Raw genomic sequence first — 7,499 nt, forward strand, 5'->3', positions numbered from 1 at the left:
TTTTGGTATAATATTAATATTATTACTAGCCATAATGTAGATGCATGTGCTTTATAATAAAAATGGTCGTTCTTGAGGATTCAGGAATAAGAGTGGAACCTCGTATCGATGACAAGGGAATTTAATGAAGTAATACAAACATTTGCGACTTAAAATACAAGGTTACTAAATGAGTTAAATAACATAATTTCGTGGAACCAAGGGAGACCTCCCGAGCTTCTATGTGGAAGATTTTGTTCACAACGGCAATATAAACATAAGTGTTGGCCCACCCATAGTTACATATCTTATTTGACGGAACATATATACACACAGGTTGTTTAAACTAGAATACACAAACAGATTGCGACTAACGGCATTCAGTCAAATTGAGAAGGCGCTTTGCTATGTTTGTCATCGATGGTCTTTGATCCACATCAAGGCTAAGACATTCAACAGCGATCCCTACCAAACTATCAAGAACCTCCAAATCTTCGGCTACTGCAATATTCTTGTCAAATAACTGAGTTGCTTTCTTCTCCTTTTTGTATGCTTCAAGGAAATTGGTCACCAAGCTACCACCGTAGAATGTGTAGCTTTCATCCCACTAATAAGCTCCAAGATAACAACTCCAAAACTGTAGACATCACTTTTTTCGGTTAGTAGGCCTGTTTGTAGATACACCGGATCCATATAGCTCATGTCACCAATGATAGATCCCGTGTGTTGTTTGTCTCTCGCAATCAATCTTGATATGCCAAAATCTGAGATCTTTGGCATGAACTTATCATCCAAAAGTATATTTGCTGGTTTCACGTCACCATGTAGGATCTTGGTATTGGTTTTTGTGTGCAGATAAACCAAGCCATCTGCTGATTCTGCAGCAATACTTAAGCGCATGCCTAAGTTGAGAGGTTCCTTGCCATCACCATGAAGGATGTCGTCCAGGCTACCATTGGGGAGAAACTCGTAGACGAGAATCGGGGCATCGACTTCTAGGCAACAACCTATGAGCCTAACGATATTCTTGTGAATGACTTGAGATTGAATGATGACTTCATTTGCAAATTGTTCATTCTCTAGGATAGTTCTCCACTAATTGGCTCCTTCAGTGCGACTTGTTCATTATTAAGAAGGCCCATATAAACTTTTCCAAATCCACCTTTTCCAATAAAAATGCTACTCTTCAAAATTGGCTTTAGCTTCTCCTTTTCGAGAAGTTTTGTGAATTTTGCCTTCTCTAGTACATGCCCACCATTCTTCTTATAAAATTCTCTCGTTTTCCTTTTCTCTTTGCGAAGAAGAATAAGGAATGGTAGGATTGCCATTAAAGAAATACCCCCTATTCCACCTAGAGGGACACAAGAAAAAATGATTTCATATCACTAACTTTCCAATAACTAATCTGTCTACAAAACAAAATACATAAAGAAAGCAATTATTTTAATAATTTATTCTGATTTTTTTCACTATAGTGATCTATACAGAACACCCGCGTGCAAAGTCAGCCTATATGCTGATTAACATCAATTCATTTTTGAGTTGGTGATTAATATCAATTCCTCATTACTGCCACATATGAACATATGTGTCTTCTTTAGAGTCGCCAGTGTGGGAAACTAGGCTGACTTGAACAATGCTTGCCTACACGTAACACACACTTAATATTTTGACTGGAATATTCTCTACAAAGAAGTAACGATTGGTAACATGGGGTTCAACTATTGGTAACCATAAAAGAAAAAGCAGTAAACATCTATCATTAGCATTTTTAATAGTCTCCTGCACGTCCACCTCAAACCCCAAACACCACTACTACCACCAGACAGTACCTACCCAGATCTGTTTGTTATACTGGAGAATATATCTAACACTAGTCGCATAGGAGTAACATAGGTAGTAACATGCATACTCATGTAATGTCAACTAAGCATATTAGTGACATGAGATACTATTAAATAAGGAAATAAATGGTGTGGAAACATATTATGTTACCATCATATTGCGCTTCCCAAAAGAAAATGAGCCTACAAGCTAATAAATAAAGTCTACTATGACTAGCTACAGAGAGTAACATACAGTAGTAACATACACATATCCCTAGACTATGTTTTTTTTAGGATCATCCCTAGATTATGTTACTACCTTCATAATTGGTAGTAACATAAGTGTGATGTCATGAAAGGTTCATTTATTCGGTTATAGACTCATATTACATTGGGACATGTGATGTTACAGTAACTAGGTAAGTTACTCAAACTACCTCTCTCTTCATTAATTCATCGCCATATAAGCGAATTTGTTGAGTTAGGCTCGATGTTACTGCTGAAGTTACTCCCACTGTGACTAGTCTATGACACTTTGCACTAGAAAGGTAGTAACTTAGACTAGTGTTGTACGCATGACATTAGTATTACTACCCATTATGAAAAACACGTGTTGATTATGTTACATTAATTGTGTATGATGAATTATGTACGTAATAAAATGAGAAAACAAAACAAAAATAATATTTTTTTGAGGTAGATTGGGATCATGTAATACTAGTACGTAGATGCATGGCCGTAGTAGATTAAGTAAATAAAACTAATTAATTGGGTGGTGCAGTAGCTTAATTTGTGCTTACCCACAATCACCTTTGCTGGTAGTGGGAATTTATCCATGCATGTTCCTTTCATGCCGTCGCCTTTCATTCCTGGCTTGCATGGACAGTCATAGCCTCCCAAGGTGTTTTTGCAGATCCCGTCATTAGAGCATGGATACGAGTCACGGAGTTCAGGATTGAGCTCTCGGAGCTTGCACTCGTCGATGTCTTTAAAAGGGTAAAATTAAAAGACAGTTTGTCTGTCGGAGTTAAAAGAAAACTTTAGTTAACACTACTCCACCTTGGCATCCATCAGGGATGTAAGGATTGCCATCGTAAAACTTCAAACACTTGCAGACATAGCCCTTGCCACTAGTCGCATTCTCACAGTAGCTGTTGCCTCTGACGCAGGCGTAGTCTGGAGGTGGCTGCTGGCCTTTCAGCGGACATGAAGAAATCAAGGACAAATGGGACGCCCCTTGGAAATCTCTTGGGCAGCACAGCATAGCCGTACAGGTCCGGCGTGGTGAAGTTGTACCGTGACTTCTCCACCACGTACCATAGCGTAGGAGCAGGGAGTGGTCTCAAACATGGTGTTGTTTCTTCCAGAACGGAACCACAGGCCAAACTCGGGGACGGGAAATGCTTCGGGCAATTCGGCCTCGCAACAGCCCCGCCCCGTGCACGACCCGTTGGCTGCGAACTTGAGGAATTGCGGCAGGCCCATCAGGTCGGAAATGCAGGTGAGAGTGAATTCATTCGACGAGTCGCCTCCTCTCAACGGTGACCACAGGTTGCTGGTGACCATAGGCTCGATTCTCCAGCCGACACCCATGAGGACGTTGCGCGTCACCGACAGGAGAAATGGGCCCAACCACACCTGTTGACACTTGGAGTAATAGTCGCTTTCATTTGGGTTGCACACAGATGAGACCGCGCCGTATGCGCGCGCCTCAGCCTTTGCAACTGATATATCGATGAGCTCCAAGGGCGTGTTATTTCCTTCTTTATGCCAATGATGGTACCACCCTTCCTGCACTAATTAATTCAAGGTCCAATACTAAATACAGCATTAAGTAATTACATAAAGCTGATTAATTAATTAATTACCACATACACCATGTTAAGAGTACTTCTAATCTTGTTGCAGGTATAGTCCATGGTTTGTTTAGTCTTGTCATGCACATGGTGTTGTGTTTGTTGGGTCATAGTGCTTCAGTAGAGTCATGCATGCATGTTTATCTTTGAGGTCTGTTTGCATGTAGCATGAGACGTGCCAGTTCACGGCCGAGCCATCTTTTCTTGCTAGTTGTTTGGTTCACTTGCCAGACTCAGATCGTGGGATGGCACGATCAGACCGAGCTTCGGTAGGTGGGTTAGTTATGCATGTAACCGTGAGCTTGGCTCCCAAGGATTGATAAGAGAGGAGATAAAGAAAAGCCGTAGGCTGTTACTCGACACAAAAATCTAATGAGTTATTTTCCGTGTGATGTTCCAGGTGATCGCGCGTGTGTGTAGCTTCAACCTTAGAGCCAACAAACTATACAGGCAGGCACTGGCATGCTCTATCTATCATCTACCTCAATTTTTCTTTATCTTCAAGAAGAGAAAAAGCCTACCTCGACAATTCTGTCATAATACTCGACGATCCGCTGGTATACTCCGTTGTTGGCAAGGTAGGCGCGATGGGGATTCGAGGAGTCATTGCAGGTGACCTGGAAGCCCTCACGGAAGCAGCCAGGCTCCATGCCAAACGGGTACGGGATGCTTATGTTGCCGCACTTGTCGGCGCAACCCACACGTGTGATCCGCTGCTGCTCATCTTGTTCAGCAGCAGCAGCCTCCAGGATCAAGTGAGTCGCCGCTGAAAGGAGGAGGAGTAGGATTACTGGGAGCGGCTGGGAATGGAATTGCGAGGGCGTGGTCATGCTGGTGTATGTTTTGCGCTCTCTTGTAAGCTAACTTGGTCTATGATACGGACGCAAAGCTAATTAAGCTCCGTCCAGGCTTAGTGAGTCGTCTAGACTTATATATTGGTAGCGCCCACAGTTCTACTATACCCTCTGCGTCATTCTCTGCTAGCACTAGTACTAATCTGTTGGGATATCCTCCTCATGTGGGCTGTGAGGAGATGACCATTTGAGGCCTTTTAGGCAGCCCAAAGAGGTGCAAAAGCCCACTACCCATTAGGGTTATGACGTAGGATCATTTTGGACTTTGCACATGAGTGGATGAGGAGGCTTTACCCTCCATCCAGCAGCCACCACCAAGGGTGACGAAAATCAGTTCATCCTCCAAGAGAGAAGAAAAGAGAAAACCAAGAGAGCAAGGGAAGAAGAGGAAGATTGAAGGAAGAAGCAAGGGAGCTCCTCCCCAAGGTTGTGATGGTCCAGATCCACTACCTTGTCTCCTTCAAGCTTCGGTTCCACCATCCTTGGTGAGATTGTTCCAATCCCTAGTTTTTGAGCTCCAAATCCTGTTGTGTTCATCCAAGATTCAGAAATCTTGATGTATGAGATCCTCTAGTGCTGTCTAGAGAAGAACTTGTTGTATCCCACGCTTGATAATAGTGGAAGAGGATTTGGGTGGCTTCGGCCCGTGGGTTTTCCCCTCAAGTTGGGGGTTTTCCACGTAAAAATCTGGTGTCTCTTTGTTGATGCTTGATGCTGTCAGGAAAACTTACTCCTACCACAAGACACTAGGCTGAGGAGTGTCTTTCCTGCTGAGTAACATTTTCTGCCTCCATATATGCTGTTGCATATGTTTCCTTCCGTGCTAAGCAACGATCCTTGAATTAGTACATGATGTGGTGCTGAGATTCCTTGTTTCCACTGTAGTTTTCAGTTAATCACAAGTGCATTTGTGTGCTAATTCTCAACAGAGTGGTATCAGAGCCTTGGTTGCTTAGAAGGTTGCAAATCCCAGTTGGTTGATTGTTGCTGGAAGAGCTTTTCACAATGGCTTTGGACGAAAGCGCTACTACAAGTGGCATGATAAAACTTGATTCTTCCAATTACTCATTATGGAAGCCCATGATGGAAGACATCCTTTATTGCAAGGATTTGTATGAGCCAATTGTGAAAGACAAGATACCCACGGGTGTCACGGAAGAAGAATGGAGAGTGTTGCACAGAAAGGCAGTAGGTATGATTCGGTTGTACATCAACCACAATATTTTCCACCATGTTGCAAATGACACAAATGCATATGACATGTGGCAGAAGTTAGAGTCCATGTATGAGAGGAAGACATCAATGAACAAGGCCTCGGTGATCAAAAGACTTGCAAAGCTTGAGTACCAAGATGGCACAAGTGTGATTGAGCACTTGAATGTCTTCCAATGCCATATAAATCAACTTTCATCCATGAAGATCAACTTTGAGGATGAGGTCCAAGCATTGTTGCTGCTGAGTTCCATGCCTGATAGTTGGAACACGCTTGTTGTGTCACTTAGCAATTCAGCTCCGGAAGGGAAGCTGACTTTGGAGATGGTGAAGAATAGTATGCTGAATGAAGAAGCCAGAAAGAAGGAAAAGGGTGATGCCTCTTCTTCTGATGCGTATGTGGCTGAAACCCATGGGAAGAATGAGAACCGTGGACGCAGCAATACAAGATTTCAGCAAGGCAAAAGCAAATCCAGGGGGAGATCAAAGTCAAAACAGAGAAAAGATATCACTTGCTTTCATTGTGGCAATCCGGGACACATAAAGAGCGAGCGCAGGAAGTACAAAAGAGAGCTTGCAGAGGGGAAACTCACAAAGAAAACCGAGCAAAAGGCTGAGAGCAGTTCAGCCATGACCGCAACAGATGAGGACTATCTAGTCATTGAAGATGAAGATTGCTATAGTGCTGTTTGTGATGATGCCATGAGTTGGGTTGTGGATTCAGGTGCGTCCTTCCACATCACATCACACAAGGAGTATTTCACATCTTACACTAGTGGTGTTACTGGCCAAGTGAGGATGAGAAATAGTGGTTCGTCAGCAATTGTTGGCAAGGGCTCTATATGCATTGAAACAAACACATGTTGCTGATTGGTGCTCGATGATGTGAGGCATGTTCCCGACATAAGGCTGAATTTGTTGTCAGTGGGAAAGCTTGATGATATCAAACATCCTAGTTATTTTGGTGAAGAAAAGTGGAAGCTCACCAAAGGCTCTTTGATTGTGGCTCGAGGAAGTAAGCAAGGTAATCTCTATGTGACTAAAACCAAGTTGCGCAATGAGGTGTTGAATGTTGCGGAAAAAGACACTTCGGTTGAATTGTGGCACAAGAGGCTTGGGCATATGAGTGAGAAGGGCATGCATGCTCTTGCTCGCATGGAGTACCTCCCTGAGTTGAAAGGTATATCCTTGAAACCCTGTGCATATTGTTTTGCTGGCAAACAACACAGGGCTGCATTTCGTACACTCTCTCCATATCGTGCAGATAATGTTCTTGATATTGTGCACACTGACGTTTGCTCCATGACTGAAAAATCTCATGGTGGAGCATTATACTTTGTGACTTTTATTGATGACTATTCCAGAAAGGTTTTTGTGTATGTGCTGAGACACAAATACCAAACGTTTGAAGCCTTCAAGGAGTTCCATGCCAAAGTTGAAAGAGAAACTGGTAGGAAATTGAAGTGCGTGAGATCAGACAATGATGGTGAATACAGAGGTCCTTTTGAAAGGTATTGCAGAAATGTTGGCATCAGGCTTGAGAAGAGTCCATCAAAGACACCCCAGCTCAATGGTCTTCCAGAGAGAATGAACAGGACACTCACAGAGAGGGTCACAGCTATGCTCTCTCATGCTCATTTACCTAATTCATTTTGGGCTGAAGCTTTGATGAATGCTATGTATGTGGTTAACCTATCTCCATCAGTTCCTCTTGCAAGTGATATTCCTCGGAGAGTTTGGTCAGGGAAGGAGGTATCATACAAGCACTTGAA

General features: G+C 42.9%; 1 pseudogene; it reads right to left on the minus strand.

Moving 5' to 3' along the window:
- Positions 1 to 301: 301 nt before the first annotated feature.
- Positions 302 to 4,460, minus strand: LOC119325736 (annotated as a pseudogene).
- Between the last annotated feature and the right edge of the window lie 3,039 nt (positions 4,461 to 7,499).

Source organism: Triticum dicoccoides, chromosome 6B (genome assembly GCF_002162155.2).
Source record: "Triticum dicoccoides isolate Atlit2015 ecotype Zavitan chromosome 6B, WEW_v2.0, whole genome shotgun sequence".
Lineage (NCBI taxonomy): Eukaryota > Viridiplantae > Streptophyta > Magnoliopsida > Poales > Poaceae > Triticum > Triticum dicoccoides.